This window comes from Zingiber officinale, chromosome 11B, assembly GCF_018446385.1.
Source record: "Zingiber officinale cultivar Zhangliang chromosome 11B, Zo_v1.1, whole genome shotgun sequence".
In the NCBI taxonomy this organism is placed as follows: domain Eukaryota; kingdom Viridiplantae; phylum Streptophyta; class Magnoliopsida; order Zingiberales; family Zingiberaceae; genus Zingiber; species Zingiber officinale.
In genome coordinates this window covers 60,776,312-60,796,964 of record NC_056007.1, presented here as the reverse complement: position 1 = coordinate 60,796,964, position 20,653 = coordinate 60,776,312, and positions in this window count along the sequence as shown.

Genomic DNA, 20,653 nt, shown 5'->3' with positions numbered 1-20,653 from the left:
CATGTGTTCAATGAGTCTAATTTAGATTATGACTTATTGAATCAATTTAATTAAATGGATTAGATTCATTATATTAAATTGGCTTGAATTAAATGGTTGGATTAGATCAACCATGAGAGAGATTAAGTCAAGTTTGACTTGACTTGAGAGGAAGAGGAAGAGTCAAGTTTGACTTAACTATTTGCCACCTCATTTGTGAGTTGGCATTAAGAGGACTAATGATGATGTGCCACATCATCATAGTTGGCACATGTGTGTGCCACCTCATGGAGGTTACAAGTCCTCTCTTTAATGGCCTCCACATTTAATGAAAAGGAGTTACACTCCTTAATGTGGCCGGCCACTTTTGTTGTGAATGAAATTGATTTTTTTCATTTAAGCCAATTCAATTCATCTTCTTCCTTGCTCTCATTCTTGCACTCCTTCTCCTCTCTTGGCCGAACCTTACCAAGGTGCTAGCACACCTTTGTGTTAGGTTTCTCCACCTAGTTTGTTCGTGTGGATACTTCTAGAGGGTTGTACACTTGACAACCTCGAGATCCAGCATCACTTGGAAGAGCGGGATACGCGAAGGGCTTCACATAAAGGTTAATTCCTTCTCCTAGTTTAGAACTAGCATAAAACTCGTACTCGTAATGTTTTTGATAGTTTTACTTCGCACAGATCCGGTGGCATGGGGGTTTCGGGGTTTTCGGGGCTCGAAAAATCCAACAGTCACAAGGTGATGTTGGATCTCAACATTCTTGTAACTTGGGTAGTAATGATGTGTTGCTAGATACTGCTTATTACTTATGCTCCTACAAGGGTTTAGGAACATTGCCAACATTACAAGAACCTATAGGGTCATACACAAAGGGCAATTAGATGGAGATTAGGTTCATTTGATGAACCAAGATGATTAGGTTCATGTGATGAACCAAATTGGATTAAGAGTAATCCAAAGTAAACTAATTGAGTTGGACTCAATTTGGTTCATGTGTTAAATGAGTCTAATTTGGACTTAAACTCATTGAGCCAGTTTAATTCAATGAATAGAGATTCATTAAATTAAAATTGACTTGAACCAATGGTTAGATTTGATCAACCATGGGAGAGAAGTGGTCAAGTTTCACTTGACTTGAGAGGAAGATGAAAAGTCAAGTTTGACTTGACCATTGCCACCTCATTTGTGAGTTGGCATTAAGTGGGCTAATGATGATGTGCCACATCATCAAGATTAGCACATGTGTGTGCCACATCATGAGGGAGATCAAGAGTTGTGACTCTTGATATCCCATGGGGTTTAAAAGCCCCTTCTTGAAGTGGCCGACCACTTTAACACAAGTGAGAGTTTCATTTTTCTTTGTGTAACCTCCATCTTCTTCCTCCTTACCTTTCTTCTCTCCCTCTCCTCAACCATTTCTGATCCTCTAAGTTTGCTAGCACATCTTTAGAGGTTCTCTCCATCGATTTATTCGTGTAGATACACATAGAGGGTTGTACACATGACAACCTTGAGATCCGGCGAACCTTGGACGAGCGGGATACGCGAAGGGCTTCACTACAAAGGTATAAGTCTCTTCCTTGTAGATCTAGTGTAGATCTAGGCTAGAAAACATGTACACAAAGTTTTTATGAAATTTTATAACTTCGCACGGATCCGGTGGCATGGGATTCGGGGTTTCCGCAACGCAAAAAGCGGTTTTTGCGGCCCAAAAAACCCAACACATTTGGCAAACCTCATAATCTATATGAGCAGCAATAGATAAAAGTATCCGAATAGACTTAAGCATAGCTACTGGTGAAAAGATTTCCTCATAATCGATTCTCTCTTTCTGAGTATACCCCTTTGCAACAAGCCTTGCTTTGAAGGTTTCCACCTTCCCGTCTATCCCTCTTCTTCTTTTGTAGACCCATTTACATCCAATAGGTTTTACACCATTTGGTGGTTCTACTAGCTCCTAGACTTTGTTAGAAAACATAGATTCTATTTCTGAATTCATTGTTCTTTGCCAAGATGCTACATCTTTATCTTGGAGTGCTTAGTCATATGTTCGGGGATCAGGTTCATGTTTACCTGGGATCAAGTCCAAAGACTCTCCCAAAAATATGAATCTTTCAGGTTATCTTATAACCCTCCCACTACAACGAGGCACTGCCTGCAGTTGTGCATCATTTGTGATACATGTTGCAGTTTCTTGTGATATTTCATCTTGCACTGTTAGTACAAAAGTAGACGTGTCCTCTTTCATTTCTTCTAGAACAATTTCACTCATGGACTTGTGGTTCATTACATAGTCCTCTTCTAAAAATCGGGCATTAGTGCAAACAATGACTTTCTAATATTTAGGACTATAAAACAAACCACCCTTCGTTCCTTAGGATAACCTATAAACAAGTGAACTTCTCTACGAGATTCCAACTTATTAGCATCTCCCTTCAGCACATGTGCTGGACTTCCCTAAATCTGAATATACTTCAGACTAGGCTTACGCCCATTCCATAATTCTATAGGAGTAGAGGGTACTGACTTAGAAGGTACCATATTCAGAATATAGACTGATGTTTCCAGTGCATATCCCCAAAATGAATTTCGTAATTCTGAATAACTCATCATTGATCTAACCATTTTCATAAGAGTCATATTCTTTCGTTCTACCACACCATTCTGTTGGGGTGTACCAGGTGCAGACAATTGGGATTGAATCCCGACCTCTGATAAATAACTCCTAAACTCTCCTAAGAGGTACTCACCACCACGATCAGACCGTAGTGTCTAGATACTTTTACCATGACGTTTCTCCACATAAGCCTTGTACTCTTTGAACTTATCAAAGCACTCAGACTTACGGCGCATCAAGTAAATGTACCCGTATCTCGAATTGTCGTCTATAAAAGAGATGAAATATTCGAAACCACCTCTTGCCTGGGTAGTCATAGGTCCATGCAAATCAGAATGAACGAATTCCAACACATCTTTGGCTCTATACCCCTTAGCCTTAAAAGGTCTCTTGGTTATTTTTTCTTCCAATCAAGACTCGCAGTTTGGAAAGTTTTCCACCACCAATGAACTCAAAAGTCCATCGGCTATTAACCTTTGAATCCTACTCAAGTTAATATGACCTAGCCTTAGATGCCAAAGATATGTTTGGTTCATTTCCGAAGGCTGCTTTCTCTTATTTGAATTAGAAGATGTGTTATTAATTTTCATTTGTTGAATCATGGGAGTTATTGGATTTAGAGTATACAAATTGTCAACTAATGTAGCAGAACATATAATCACTCTAGTTTTCTTGAGAACCACTTTGTCATCAAAAGAAACAGAATATCCATCCTCAAATAGTTTAGAAACTGAAATCAATTTTTTTTCTAAAACTTGGTACATAAAGGTAATTTCTTAAAATCAATGTTTTATTCCTATCAAAGGCTAAATAAACATCTTCCACTGCAACAGCTGTCACTTTCGTAGCATTACCCATGTATACGGTGATTTCTCCTTCATGTAGTCATTGGGTTTCCTAGAACCCTTGCAATGAATTGCAGACATGATCAGTGGCTCCCCTATCTACATACGAGGTACCGGTAGATAACAACACTAAATATATTTCAACAACTAATGAATAAGATACACCTTTATTGTTCTCATTTCTGAGAGGACAACCCACCTTAGTGTCCAAGTTTTGTTTCCAATCATTATAATTGAGACTAGTAAGTCTTTTCTCTTTTAATATAACAACAAGGGGATTGAAGGTCATCCTAAGAATCACAAAACATTTGGTCAAGACTTTAGAATTTAAAATAATATTGATTCCTCAAACAATATCATTTAAATTCATCAACACCTCAAACACCGTGAATTTTGTATGCTACGTTAGTGTGGACGTATACAAAATAAAACATTTGTAAGAGGAGGGTTTTACCCATTAATTATCTTGTCAACCTAACTTTATGACAAATAAAATTACCTTAGACACCGTGAATTTTGCATGCCATGTTAGTGTGGATGTATACAAATTCAAACATTTGTTAGAGGGGGTTTTACCCATTAATTTTATTATCTTGTCAACCTAACTTTATGACAAATAAAATTACCTCAAACATCGTAAATTTTGTATGCCACGTTAGTGTAGACGTATACAAATTCAAACATTTGTTAGAGGGGGTTTTACCCATTAATTTTATTATCTTGTCAACCTAACTTTATGACAAATAAAATTACCTCAAACACTGTGAATTTTGTATGCCACGTTAATGTGGACGTATACAAATTTAAACATTTGTTAGAGGGGGAGGTTTTACCCATTAATTTTATTATCTTGTCATCCTAGTTTTATGACAAATAAAATTACCTCAAACACCGTGAATTTTGTATGTCACGTTAGTGTGGACGTATACAAATTCAAACATTTATTAGAGGGGATTTTACCCATTAATTTTATTATCTTGTCATCCTAACTTTATGATAAATTAATAGTTGGTTTTTCTTCGATCACACAAATAATAGCAGTGACTTCGATGGAGAGGATACTATTAAATGTGACTAAGTGTATACCATTACTTGATATTTAGTCCATTAAATAGGATTGTAACCCTTCAGTTGGAGAAGATCACACACTCCTAAATAATTTTCTATAACCATTCAATAAGGAAGTTTGATATAGTGATCCACAAACAAACTCATTCGATGTGGAGGAAGGCACTCAGAGCCAACGCGCAAGTTTGAATGCATCACTTATAAACCAGTAATGGAGACCGTGGAATTTAATTAATTCCTCTCCCACTTAGTTATTTAGAAATGAGGAATTTTAATATGCATACAAGTACACAAACACAGCACATCACAACATAAAAGGTAATAAATATGAAAATTAATTTTCTAACTATTATGGCCTCATCCATAGCTGTCCTCCGTGTGCCGCCAACCCTAGTAGTCGTCAAACCTAGCCGCCAGCCCTAGGGCTCATATTGTCGCGTCCATCAAGCTTTCTTTTCCGCTGTGCCTCTGGTCCTCAAATAGCACCACGCCTCACAAGGATACAATCCGCGACAAAATAAAATTTTACATATATCGATCCTATATTCCACAAAAGAATGTACATAAAGTCTAGATCGAACAAAATAAAAAATCCTAAAACTAATACAGATCCTGCTGTATTTAATAAATATAATCATGCACACACATAAAATGCCCTCGATATGTCCTAGTGTTCAATCACACATAATCATAGTAGGCCATAATAGTTGGAGCCTGCAACCACAGAGTTAATCTATTTACACATCCTACTATTTTCATGTCTAAAATATGTATGACATGTGCATAATTAAACTAAAAACCAAACACATAGAGGCATTAACCTAGCTCTGATACCAATTATTGGTTGCTACTCGGAATACCATTCTAGTTCTCCTGTACAAAAATTTGTACAAGCATAGAACTATCTTAGCTACCCATGTGCTCTATTGAAGTTAAATTTGGATTGCAAACAATGCTTAACATTATTAATCCAAATTGTCCTTTAGAAGTTAAACTTGGATTAGAAACAATACTTAACATTTTTACTCCAAGTTTAATCGATGTGTTCTTTATAAGTTAAACCATATTACAGAAGTTAATTAAATATTTATTTCAAAGATCAGCTTCCAGATTAAACATGGCAAGGCACTAGGCCTTCTTGGGTATGGGATCATCCACCACTTCCTAGACAAAGCCTTTCAAAGAAAACAGATATTTAACTTCTTCCAGTAAACTAGGTTTAACTACAGAGACCTCAATAGAAGCACAATATCGAAACATGAAATCAAAACACAAAATCAATAACAAAAACGATAGCCTCTAGTGTTTGGTTTTTCAAGATCTATACAAAGAAGATAAACTAGTTATGATGCGGAAACAAATAACTAGTTATACCTTTCTTAGTAGCTTATAGACCTCTTGATCTTCTGTTGTATTCCTCTCCTCCTCTTGGACATCGTGTGGGCGACGATCTACCAAGATGAAATCCACCCAAGCTTCTTCCTTTGCTTCTAAGTTTCGGCCACCAACTAACCTCCAAGGGATGCTAGACAAGAGAGCCTCCTTCTCTTCTTCTTCTCCTTCAAGCAACCGGCTACCAAGAGAAAACCAAGCTTGATGCCGCCAGCTTCCAAGAAAGAAAACAAAAGGAGAAGAGAGAAGGAAGAGGGCCGACCACCAAGGGAATAGAGGAGAGGAGTTTCGGCAACAATAGAGAGGATGCAAGGCTTAGGTTGTTCTCTATGAGGCACTCTCTCCCTCTCTTTTATAATCCTTGGTGAATCCAAAAAAGGAAAGTTTTAAAACAAAAAAATTGAAACTTCCTTTTGTTAGGACCAAAAGTAGCTAGAGGGGGGGGGGGAATAGCTCGTCGCGTTCGCTCGGTGCTCGACGTTGCTTGTTTCTTCAAAGATGTGCAGCGGAAATACAAAGAAACAATCACACAACGCTAACACGGTTGGTTTACTTGGTATCCACCTCATAAGAGGTGACTAATCCAAGGATCCACACCAACACACACACCCTCCACTAATAAAACTCTCCTTTATGGTAACTACCAAGGGCGGAGAAGCCCTACAAGACTCAATACAAGAAGAGAGGGAAAGGATACAAGAAATGCAAGCTTACAAGCTTACAATGAGTATAAACCCTAACTTCTCTTCTTGGCTTTGATCCGCCTCTTGACTTGGAGAACTTCCAAGATCCTTCAAGAACTGGTGATCTGAGCTTTGTGAGTGCTGTGGAGGAGCTGGCGAGAGATATGGAGTGAATCGGTGAAGAGATGCCGAAGGAAATGAACGCCTGCGGCTTAAATCGACGCTAACGGTCAAATCCCGATCGATTGGAATGCTCCCAATTGATCGGGGAGGCTTTGGATCGATCCACGGATCGATCCAGAGCGCCTCTGTGCTCTGGAAAAACTTATGGATCGATCCACGGATCGATCCAGCGCTTATCGGGCGAAGCAGCAGTGTCCCAATCGATCCACTGATCGATTGGGACCTCTGGATCGATCCACCGGTCGATCCAGAGGGGTTCTGTTCGCGGGGACTCACCGGATCAATTTGTGGATCGATCCAAATCTTCTGGATCGATCCACTGATCGATCCAAACCTGCTGGATCGATCCACGGATCAATCCAAACCTGCTGGATCAATCCACGGATCAATCCAAACCTGCTGGATCAATCCACGGATCAATCCAAACTTGCTGGATCAATCGGCTGATCAATCCAGATCTTGGTTTTTGCCCAAAACCAAGCCCAAAGCCCCCTAAACCAACATATAGTCAACCATGACTTGTTGGTACATAAGACCTAGCATCCGGTCACCCTTGACCAGCTAGGACTCTCTCACCAAGTGTCTGGTCAATCCCTTTGACCCACTTGGACTTTTCTCTTCTTGCCAAGTATCCGGTCACTCCCTAAGACCTACTTGGACTTTTCTTCCTCGTGCCAAGTATCCGGTCAATCCCTTTGACCTACTTAGACTCTCACCAGATGTCTGGTCAACCTTGACCCATCTGGATTTCTCTTGCCTGACTTCACTCACCAGGACTTTCCCAATTGCCTAGCTTCACTCACTAGGTCTTTCACCTGGCTTCACTCACCAGGATTTTTCTCCTGCCTAGCTTCACTCACTAGGACTTCCCAATTGCCTAGCTTCACTCACTAGGTCTTTCACCTGGCTTCACTCACCAGGATTTTCCTCCTGCCTAACATCCCAGTTAGGACTTCCCAGTCAAGTATCCGGTCATCCTTGACCTACTTGACTCTTCTTCAATCAACCTTGCATTGTCAAACATCGAAATCCAAACCAAGACTCAAGCTTGGTCAACCAGGTCAACCTTGACCTGAGGAATGTTGCACCAACAATCTCCCCCTTTTTGATGTTTGACAATACCAACACTATCACTTACAATACCACATGTAAGTTAGGCTAATCCCATAGCCTAAACCTTCTTCATGCCACTAGGTAATGAATACATAAGTTAAGCCCTTCATTCTCCCCCTAAGAGGGCAAACTCCCTCTAGGTGATAAAAGCCTAACTTACTTCCTTTCATTCTCCCCCTATTGGCACACATCAAACCATGCCCCATTTTTGGGCACTATCCACTTGAAACCACTTGAACAATGAGGATATCCACTCCCCATTAAAGTTCAAACGCTCAACCTTGAGCATGTTCTTAACGGAAGGTTAACCACCTTCCAAGGTTCATGAAAAATAATTTTCATATCTTTAAAGAGTCCCTCCCCCTAAAAACATGGTGGTAACTTCTGTCATTGCACCAACAATGACTTGGAATCCCCAAAACTTTCGGAAACCCAATTTTAGAAGTTTTGAGGTTCAAATATTCAAAATTTGAAACAAACCTCAACCTAAACTTCAACTTAGCCTTCCTTAACCAATCCATCCTTGTTTTCCACACGAAAACACCCTTTTTATGTATACAAATGTATTTTCAGGGGTTTGGAATGGTTACCTAGACTAAAATAGGTTTAAAATACTGAAAATAAGCTTTCCCAGCCAAAATCAGCATCTTCAATTGATTGGAGTTGGGTTCCAATCGATTGAACCCTGCTGAATCGATCCACTGATCGATTCAATCTTCTTGGATCGATCGGTTGATCGATCCAGCGAGCTTCTTCTCGTGAGAAATGCCTTCTCAATCGATCGGATGATCGATTGAGGCACTCCAATCGATCCACTGATCGATTGGAGGCCTGAAATTGCTGAAATTCAATTTCAGCCAATTTCAGAAACCCCTAGAAAATTCTACAAAATTCCAAAAATCGTAAAAATTTGTGTAGACATTATTTAGGGTATAATTTATCATGGAAAAATAGTTTTCTATGAAAATGCATCATATTTTCAAAGATTGATACAAACTTGAGAACTTGCAAAAACTTTAGTGTTTTCTTCAAGTTTGTGTCTAACTATTCAATGGTGATTACTATCAAAAGATAGCCTTCACCAAGGTTTTCCAAAATCATTTTCAAAACATTTTCAAAACCAATATCCCACCATGTTCCTTGGGCTTAATGCACATGACTTGTACATTAGCTTTCCCAATGATGGGAAAACACATAACTATGTGTTTTGATGAGCTTAAAACTCAAGGAAATGCACTAACTCAGCATGTTGAGTTTTGTTCGTCTTCCTAACATCTCACTTGTATCTATTGTATATAAAACACATACAAGTCATCTTATAGGTCTTTGTGAGATGTTAATTTTGGTTTTGCTCTAACCTAGGGTTCATGCATATTTATCTAGGCATCTTGTGGATATTGACCATCCACCTAGGATGTCATTTGGTATGCCACTTGATGATAACTGCCATTTGTCCTTAATTTTAAGGAAATAACATAATGCATGATAATGTTATGACATACATCAAAAAGAAATAATTTTCAGAAGAAAATTTCCTATAACTACATGATGTATGTATGTCATGACATGGTATTTTTGAGTTTTTCATAATAAGTCATGAATGCACAAATAAAACATGATGTCATGGCATATAATGGGCAACCAAACATGGCAATATTTTGCATAATTAAAATATATCTAGATTATCTATCTAAGTATCCTTAACCCTTAGCTAATCCTAAAGCATAAACCCTAGATTGCCCAATTTCCTTAGGAAAATGCAAAAACCCAACTTGACATTTCTTTAATCTCTTGAATTAATTATGCCAATTAAAAATTTAAAACATTCCTCAAATATTGGCATATTTCATTTTCCCATAAGAGTAATCACTTTAAATTAAGGCTTAGATTTGCCTTAAATTCCTAAGACAATACCAAAGTCCCAATTTGGTATTTCTTAACACTTGATTTCTTGTGCCATTTAAAGTCATCTCAAATTTCTTCCTTTATAGCACATTTTACTCTTTCCAAGATTAACAATAAATCCATTTCATTTTCAAAGGTTAACAAAAACCTTGAAAATGCTCCTTGAGTGTCAATTTCTTCAAAGTTGGGTTAACTACCCTTCTTCTCAGAGTTGACACTCTCTAACCCATCTATGGGATAGAGAAAATGCTCTTAGGAACCCAAAACCTATTGGTGCTCCTTGGATGCTCTAGGTATTCACTAGGGATAACTTCCCTAGATACCTTCCTAGTGACCTTGTTTGGTTTCTTAGAAGTCTTGGTCACTTTTTCTAGGTCAACTCTAGGGATTGCTTCTCTTGTAACCTTCTTTGTGACTTTCTTAGTCTTCTTAGAAGTCTTAGTCACATTTGTTGCAAAAATACTTCTAGGGATATCTTCCCTTGTATCTTTGACTTGACCTCGTTGGTTGCTACTCGGAAAGCCTATAGGTTCCACTGTACAAAAATTTTGTACAAAGGTCTGAACCTTTTCCTAGCTACCATGTGTTCTTTTAAATTAAATTTTGGATCTCCTGCGGAACTTAACACGTTTGATCCAAAACTTAATCTATTTGTTCTTTTAGGTTTTTACTTGGATCTCCTGCGGAACTTAACACGTTCGACCCAAGTCTCCTTAAGTTATTAATTCCATTAAATATCAATTTCCATAAAAGGTTCCCAGTACTGACGTGGCGAGGCACATGGCCTTCTTGGATATGGGAGCAACCACCACCGACTAGACAAAACCTTTAATAGAAAGCTAATATTTAATTTCCTAAAATAACTTTAGGTTAACCAAAGAGAACAATCAAATCACAAGAAAAAGAAAAAACAAAAGAACACAACTTCGAAAAAATATATTCGAAATTCTAGAACGTAAGCCTCTTGTATTTGGTATTATTTCCATAAATAACTAGCATGATGCGGAAATAGAAATTACTAGTTATACCTTGTAGAAAAACCTCTTGATCTTCTACCGTATTCCTCTTCTAACCTCGGACGTTGTGTGGGCAACGATCTTCCAAGATGAGAAACCACCAACCACCTTCTTCTTCTCCAAGCAAGGTTCGGCCACAAAGGAAGAACTTTACCAAAGAAGAAAATCAAAATACTAACCAAGCTCCAAGAGATGCTAGCTTTCTCTCCTTCTTCTTCTTCTTCTCCAAGTAGTATCCGGCCACCACAAGAACTCCAAGAGAGAGGAAGAGGTTCGGCCACCACAAGAGGAAGAGAGGGAGAGGGTAATGGCCGGCCACAACACCAAGGAAAAAGGGAGAGAAAACAATAGAGGTTGTGTCTTGTGAAGGCACCCTCACCCCTTCTTTTATATTCCTTGGCCTAGGCAAATTAGGAAATAAATTTTCCTTAATTTCCTTGACATGATTTAATTGAGAGAAATAAAATAAAATTTCCCCAATTAATTTGTGATGGCCGGCCACATCATTGGAAGGCAAATAGGACAAGTTTCAATCAACAATTAAAACTTCCTAATTTGTTTCCGGAAATTTTAAAAAATAAAATTTCTCTTTAAAATCTCTTCATGGTTAATAAAAGGAAATATCTATAATTTTAATTTTATTAACATGTGAATAATTAAAGAGAAAATAAAACATCTCTCCAATCTACAAATAAGGAAAGAGATCTAATCTCTTTCTTTAATCTTTTGTAGATCTTTTATAAGAGAGATATTTTAATTTTAATTCTCTTTAAAATATATCTTCCACATAATAATAAAAATTAAAATTAAATTTCTTTTTTAATTTTATTTGGCCGGCCCTACTAGCTTGGGTTCAAGCTAGGGCCGGCCACCCAAAATCATACCTAGGCCGGCCCTAGCTTGATTCCCAAGCTAGCTTGGCCGGCCCCCTTTGGGTGGGTGTAGAAGGTGGGTATAGGTGGGTATAGTACTCTATAAATAAGAGGCTACGATAGGGACCGAGAGGAGGAATTGGTTTTGGTCTCCCGATAAAATTAAGCATCCCGTGTTCGCCCCGAACACACAACTTAATTTTATCAATAATAATTCATTCCACTAGAAAACTATTATTGAACTACCGCACCAATCCCAAATTACATTTTTGGGCTCCTTCTTATTATGAGTGTGTTAGTCTCCCTGTGTTTAAGATATCGAATGTCCACTAATTAAGTGAGTTACTGACAACTCATTTAATTAATATCTAAGTCCAAGAGTAGTACCACTCAACCTTATTATCATGTCGGACTAAGTCCACCTGCAGGGTTTAACATGACAATCTTTATGAGCTCCTCTTGAGGACATTATCAACCTAGTATCACTAGGACACGGTTTCCTTCTATAATCAACAACACACACTATGAGTGATACCATTTCCCAATTTATCGGGTTTATTGATTCATCGAACTAAATCTCACCCATTGATAAATTAAAGAAATAAATATCAAACATATGTGCTTGTTATTATATTAGGATTAAGAGCACACACTTCCATAATAACTAAGGTCTTTGTTCCTTTATAAAGTCAGTATAAAAGGAACGACCTCAAATGGTCCTACTCAATACACTCTGAGTGTACTAGTGTAATTATATAGTCAAGATAAACTAATACCTAATTACACTACGACTTTCTAATGGTTTGTTCCTTTCCATTCTGGTCGTGAGCTACTGTTTATAATTTATAAGGTACCGATAACATCATCTTCTGTATGTGACACCACATACTATGTTATCTACAATATAAATTAAATGAACAACTACAAACAAATGTATATAATTAGACCAAATGTGATTCTTTATTCATAATGAATGTTTACAAAGCTTAGGCTCTCAGTATACACTCCAACACTCTAGACTTAGGGTTTGTTCCATAGCTATATGGAACCCTATGATAACTCGGCACATCCTTTTTAGCTTTGGGTTTGTATCCCAAACCTCTATGGCCATTGGATGACTTTTGCACCCCTAAACCTAGGCTATGCTCATTTTGCCCTAATAGGATATTTTCCATCCTTTTTAGGGTCTTTTCAATTTTATCAAGTCTTGATCTCAAGACTTGATTTTCTATCATTAAATCCTTAGATTTTGATTTTTCATTACACCCATGAGCATTTTTGTTTTTGGGCTTGTATCTATTATCCTTAGTGTTCTTGCCCAAGTGTCCATCTACCTTCCTAACCTTAGGTTGGGTAGTTTTGGCATGTAGGGCCACATGCTTTTCCTTAAAGCCCTCATGCTTCCTATTCTTATGATAAATCGCATTAAAATGATAAAAATTAGAACTATCATGCTTTTTACCATAATGTAAAGGGGTAGGCTCAATAAAAGATACCTTCTTCTTTACCTTGAAGGCTCCCCCTTGACTAGTGCCTCCTTGAGCCTTGACCACCTTCTTCCCCTTGGGGCATTGACTTCGGTAATGCCCCTTTTGATTGCAAGAGAAACATATAATATGCTCCTTGCTCTTCTTTGTGTTGGGGATGATCTCCTTGGGCTTCACCTTGCCTTTTTGTGCCACTTGGCCCTTCTTCTTGGCCAATTTAGGGCACTTGCTCTTGTAGTGCCCATGTTCCCTACACTCAAAGCATATAATATGATTTTTATTATTAATTGAAATATTTATACCTTTTCTTGTAGGGGTGGCATTTTCTTTGGATCCGGAGGTAGAAGCTTCCTCTTGATCGGACCTTGATTCTCCTCCATTTGATTTTTCTTGACTTGTGGAGGTAAAATCTTCTTCCTCCTCTTTGTCTCTTGACCCGGATGTAGAAGCTTCTCCTTCTTCTTGATCCGGCGTCACCAAGGATTGCTCCCCCTCAATCCTAGAGGTGGAGGCTTCATCATCTTGAATATGAAACAAGGAGTATGCTCCCTCCTTGTTCCCTTCGTTGCATTCCCTTGAGGATGAAGCTTCTTAGATTTCCTCTTCTTCGGAGGTTGAGCATCTCTCAACCTCGGAGTCCTCCTCTTGGTCTTGCTCCAAAGAGTCACCCTCTCTGGATACTTCTTGCTCTTGTACAGTGGAGGGGATCTCTTCATGAAGCTTGGCCAACTTGCTCCATAATTCCTTTGCATCTTCAAATTCTCCAATTTTGCAAAGGATGGTGCTTGGCAATAAATTGACCAAAAGCTTGGTCACTTTGTCATTTGCATCGCACCTTTGGACTTGCTCCGAGCTCCATTTACTTTTCTTGAGAACTCTGCCCTTTGAATTTCTTGGAGCCTTGAAGCCTTCCATTAGAGCAAACCATTGCTCTATCTCCATCATAAGAAAATTTTCGATTCTTGATTTCCAAGAATCGAAGCTTGTGGATGTGTACGGTGGAGCCACCCTTGTGTCAAATCCAAGTCCATCTTGGAATTGCATCTTGAAGTTGAGCTTGATAAAGTCTTGAACTTGAAGAATTTGCTCCAACTTCTTCACCCTCTAGCTTTTCTAGTTATGCTTGACCCTTCCGGCGATGATTCCGGTGAAGAGCGGCCTCGCTCTGATACCACTTGTTAGGACCAAAAGTAGCTAGAGGGGGGGGGGATAGCTTGTCGCGTTCGCTCGGTGCTCGACGTTGCTTGGCGTTGCTTGTTTCTTCAAAGATGTGCAGCAGAAATACAAAGAAACAATCACACAACGCTAATACGGTTGGTTTACTTGGTATCCACCTCATAAGAGGTGACTAATCCAAGGATCCACACCAACACACACACCCTCCACTAATAAAACTCTCCTTTATGGTAACTACCAAGGGCGGAGAAGCCCTACAAGACTCAATACAAGAAGAGAGGGAAAGGATACAAGAAATGCAAGCTTACAAGCTTACAATGAGTATAAACCCTAACCCTAACTTCTCTTCTTGGCTTTAATCCGCCTCTTGACTTGGAGAACTTCCAAGATCCTTCAAGAACTGGCGATCTGAGCTTTGTGAGTGCTGTGGAGGAGCTGGCGAGAGATCTGGAGTGAATCGGTGAAGAGATGCCGAAGGAAATGAACGCCTGCGGCTTAAATCGATGCTAACGGTCAAATCCCGATCGATTGGAATGCTCCCAATCGATCGGGGAGGCTTTGGATCGATCCACGGATCGATCCAGAGCGCCTCTGTGCTCTGGATCTGAGCTTTGTGAGTGCTGTGGAGGAGCTGGCGAGAGATCTGGAGTGAATCGGTGAAGAGATGCCGAAGGAAATGAACGCCTGCGGCTTAAATCGATGCTAACGGTCAAATCCCGATCGATTGGAATGCTCCCAATCGATCGGGGAGGCTTTGGATCGATCCACGGATCGATCCAGAGCGCCTCTGTGCTCTGGAAAAACTTATGGATCGATCCACGGATCGATCCAGCGCTTATCGCACGAAGCAGCAGCGTCCCAATCGATCCACTGATCGATTGGGACCTCTAGATCGATCCACCGATCGATCCAGAGGGGTTCTATTCGCGGGGACTCACCGGATCGATCAGTGGATCGATCCAAATCTTCTGGATCGATCCACTGATCGATCCAAACCTGCTGGATCGATCCACTGATCAATCCAAACCTGCTGGATCGATCCACGGATCAATCCAAACCTGCTGGATCAATCCACAGATCAATCCAAACCTGCTGGATCAATCGGCTGATCAATCCATATCTTGGTTTTTGCCCAAAACCAAGCCCAAAGCCCCCTAAACCAACATATAGTCAACCATGACTTGTTGGTACATAAGACCTAGCATCCGGTCACCCTTGACCAGCTAGGACTCTCTCACCAAGTGTCTGGTCAATCCCTTTGACCCACTTGGACTTTTCTCTTCTTGCCAAGTATCCGGTCACTCCCTAAGACCTACTTGGACTTTTCTTCCTCGTGCCAAGTATCCGGTCAATCCCTTTGACCTACTTGGACTCTCACCAGATGTCTGGTCAACCTTGACCCATCTGGATTTCTCTTGCCTGACTTCACTCACCAGGACTTTCCCAATTGCCTAGCTTCACTCACTAGGTCTTTCACCTGGCTTCACTCACCAGGATTTTTCTCCTGCCTAGCTTCACTCACTAGGACTTCCCAATTGCCTAGCTTCACTCACTAGGTCTTTCACCTGGCTTCACTCACCAGGATTTTCCTCCTGCCTAACATCCCAGTTAGGACTTCCCAGTCAAGTATCCGGTCATCCTTGACCTACTTGACTCTTCTTCAATCAACCTTGCATTGTCAAACATCGAAATCCAAACCAAGACTCAAGCTTGGTCAACCAGGTCAACCTTGACCTGAGGAATGTTGCACCAACACCTTTTATTCCTTTACATGGTCGGCCACCACTTGTGCATCAAACAAGGAAAGATTTTAAACAAAAATTAAAATCTCTCTTTTAAAATCCTTTTTGCGGTTAGCTATAAAAGGCATGTTTTATAAAATTAAAATATTCTCTTTTAAATCCTTTTGTGGATGTCTATAAAAGAAAAGATTTAAAATAAAACTCCTTTTATATCATGGTTACAAAAAGGAAAGTTTAAAATCAAAATCTTTCTTTTAAACATTATAGATAACTACAAATAAAGAATGATTTCAAATCTCTCTTTTAATCCTTTGTAGAAATCTATAAAAGAAAAGATTTTAAAATTTAAAACTCTCTTTTAAAACCATGTGGAAAGCATCATAAAAGGAAATTTTTTAACAAAATAAAAACCCTCTTTTATTTCCTTTTGTGACCGATCTAAAAAAGGAAAGTTTTATAATTAAAATCATCCTTTTAAATCTTTTTAATGGATCTCTATAAAAGGAAAGATTATTCAAAAAATAAAACTTCCTTTTCTATGTGTGGATGACCGACCCCTTGCTTGGGCACCAAGCAAGGCTTGGCCAACCCTAGCTTGAGCTCCAAGCTTGACTTGGCCAGCCCCTTGCTTGAGCTCCAAGCAAGGATGTGGCTGGCCCTTATGCTTGGTTAAGAAGCTGGGCTTTGGGTAGATATAAGGCTTTATAAATAAGAGGCTACAATAGGGACCGAGAGGATGTATTGGATTTGGTCTCCCGATGAGCTTGAACTTCCTGTGTTCGCCTCGAACACCCAACTCAAGTTCATCAATAATAACTCATACCACTAAAGAGTTATTATTGCACTACCGCACCAATCCCATATTACAATATGGGATCCTTCTTATCATGAGTGTGTTAGTCACCCTGTGTTTAAGATATCGAATGCCCACTAATTAAATGAGTTACTGACAACTCACTTAATTAATATTTAGCTCCAAAAGTAGTACCACTCAACCTTATTGTCATGTCAGACTAAGTCCACCTACAGGGTTTACATGACAATCCTTATGAGCTCCTCAAGGGGGCATCATCAACCTAGACCACTAGGACATAGTTTCATTCTATAATTAACAACACGCCATATAAATAATATCATTTCCCAACTTATCGGACCTATTGATTTAACGAACTAAATCTCACCCTTTGATAAATTAAAGAAGTAAATATTAAGTATACGTGCTTGTTATTATATCATGATTAAGAGTACGCACATCCATAATAATTGAGGTCCTGTTCTTTTTTACAGTCAGTATAAAAAGGACAAACTCAAATGATACTGCTCAATATACTCAGAGTGTACTAGTATAATTTTATAGTCAATATAAACTAATACCAAATTATACTACAACCATTCCAATGGTTTGTCCCATTCCATCTTGGTTATGAGCAACTATTTATAATTTATAAGGAACTGATAACATGATCTTCTGTGTGACACCACACACCATGTTATCTTCAATATAAATTAAATGAACAACTACATTTAGCATATAAATGTAGACATTTGACCAATGTGATTCTTATTTCAAAATAAATGTTTATAAAAAAGATAGACTTTTAGTATACATTCTAACATTCCTATGAGTTGGTGTTTTTTTATTGTTTGCCAGAGATCGCTTTGTTGTCATTCTGTTCCCATCTTTAGATGACATGTAAAATAGAAGACGATGTTTCACTGTTTGCTTGTAGTTCTTCTCCTTTTCTATAAAATCTCTAGAGTTTTTTTTACCTAACTTTGTTCTTTGTAAGCTAAACTCATATTCATCGTATCATCTGGCAATTAATGAGGCAAAAACATATGAATTGAATAACAGATGCCATGTGCTTAGCTATCATACTGCAATGATTCATTCTGTTTTCTTTATATAAACCTGCTTTACTTTATCTTCTGAATTAGATAAAGTAGCTTTGGTTAAAAATGCAGATGCAAATCCTTTAATATTGTTGAAACATCAACTAATGATCTGGTTGAACGGAATGTTTGTTTAGTATAATAACTTGTCCTGATTGTTCTTGTAGGGCTATAAAGAAAGTGAAGGCATTGGCAAAGAAAAGCAAGGCATTAAGGGTAAATTTGTAAAAATATTTTCTTGTGGTTTAGAACTTACTTTAAATACTATTGCCTTTTTGTTGCTTAGATAAAAAGGATCCTTACTGATATAATTTTAACTTGTTTTACATGACCAGGATTTGTTGGTTAAGGTTTCTCAAATTTTGGTTATTTGATAGGGATCTATGAATCTATATGTTTGTGTACATGTGCTCTATGTTTTGTACATGTGCCAAATTTCTATACATGTGCTCTATTTTCTATGTCTAGTATCTTATTTATCCTGTTTTATGTGTTGTATGCTTGGTTGATCTATTTTTTCCCCTTGCTTTTTAGTGACATCTACTACAGTAAGCTATTACTTGTCAATTTCATTTTTGGTTGTTGTGTGAAACTACTTGCAAACTAATGGATGCTTCATTTAGTAATTAATTTTTGTTAAAATAAATGTTGCAAAATTGAATATCTTTTTATAGTTGATGAACTGTCTTGTTTAGTTAATGCCTTTTGAAGTGGAACTTAATTTATCATGGTTCTTATGAACTGATTCTATTTTGTTGTTGCAGGCTGAATCAAAATTTTTTTGTCTACATCGTGCAGATTACCTAATGGCATACAAAACTTTGATCATGTGTAAGAAGTTCCCTATGAGGCTCCTATATGTGACCTTTTGTGGTTTATTCCTGATGATAATGCTTCTGTAGTATGATCCTATGTGTGATCTTTTATTTTTAATCTTTTGTGGTTGGGGTATTTCTCCATGTGGTTATGGTTGGGGCAGATTGTAGTGATTATAGATGCTTTTGAATTGAACTAAATGTATATATATTGTAAATAGATAACATTTTTTGGTTGGGGCATATTGTAATAAATAGATGCTTCTGAACTGAACTAAACTAAATGTATATATATTGTAAATAGATAATAATTTTTCTTACAAATACAATTATTTTTAACTATTGAAAAAAGTGATCAAAGACAACGGTTTTAAAATATTGTATGAAAAAAAATCAAAGACAACGATTTTTATTTATTATCAATGCATTTTTTTAATCAAGATAGACAATGGTTTTAAAACTATTGTGAAAAGTAGTTAAAGACAATAGTTTTAAACTGTTGTTAAATTATCATCTAATAGTAAATCCTTAAGAAAGACAACAGTGTTTAACTATTGTCAAGTACCACGTGGAGACACGGTTGTCTTTGGTATTAAAAGACAACAGTTTAAAACTATTGTATAATTATTGTCTATTACGTTCAAAGACAATAGTTTAAAATTATTATCTGTTGGTGCAGCGGAGGCCGGCAAGAGGGGGGTGAATTACTTGAAAAAATTAAAACTATACCCTCCTCGGATTTTTCAACTCAAAAGTGCAATAGCAATAAAAATAATAAAGCAATTAAACAAAAAGAACAGAGAAGATCGGGAGTTAACCTGGTTACAACCAAGAGGGTTGTTAATCTAGGGCAATGAAAGAGCACACTAGAAAATTCTCCTTTACTGAAGGCGGAGAAGCCTTTTACACACTAACGGCTCAGAACTATTGCTAGGAAGTTGTTATAGAGTTGAATGAACAATTGATACTGAATTCCAAGCTCCAGGGGCCTTTAAATAGCCTCTGGAAATCTGATCTCGAGGGTCCAAGGCGCCTCCAACAAGGGTCCAAGGCGCCTCCATCGAGTGGGCGGATAAAACTTTATCCGCAGCGTAAACGGTCACTTTTGACCAGTTGAAGGTGCCTTCATCAAGACTGAAGGTGCCTTCAAGCTTGAGGCGCCTCCAAGGCAGATGGAGGCGCCTCCAGTACTGGCTCGAGGCACCTTAAGCTCTATTTCCAGCATCCTTTCTCCTTACTTTGACTTCCGTAGTTCCATGCGATTAAGTGATTTCAGCCAACTGAAATAGAGCTCACCCGAACTCAATTTCTGGCCTTCCTCGAGCAGCCTTCCTCCCCGGCTTAACGTCCCTCGAACGTTGCGCACGTTCTTCTCGCCCACCGGTGTACTCTTCCGCAGCTCTCTCTTCCTTCGGACGCACCGAGCCCGTCGGCTCCCTTCCCGTGCCGTCCTTCTCGCTAGCTGCGTCTTCTGCTCGACTTCTTACGCTCCTAAGCTCCTGCACACTCAGACACAGGGATCAAACATAAAGCAGGACCTAACCAACTTGGTTGATCACATCAAAACTACCACGGGGTCCAACAATCTCCCCCTTTTTGATGTGCATCAACCCAAGTTCAAGTTAGGGTAAAAATAGACAAATAGTAATTTTTAAAGAAAATTACTAAACTAACATTTTAAGCATAAGTTTGCAATAAATAAAATTACAACTACTTAATTAAGAATTAAACAGAATTTAAAACTATTTTTAATTTTTAAGATTTAAAAATTCTCTGAATTAAAAATTCTCTCCCCCTAAACTTGTACTTTTTTTCTCCCCCTTTGATTATAGCAAAAATGGGGTAATAATAAAAAAATATTTA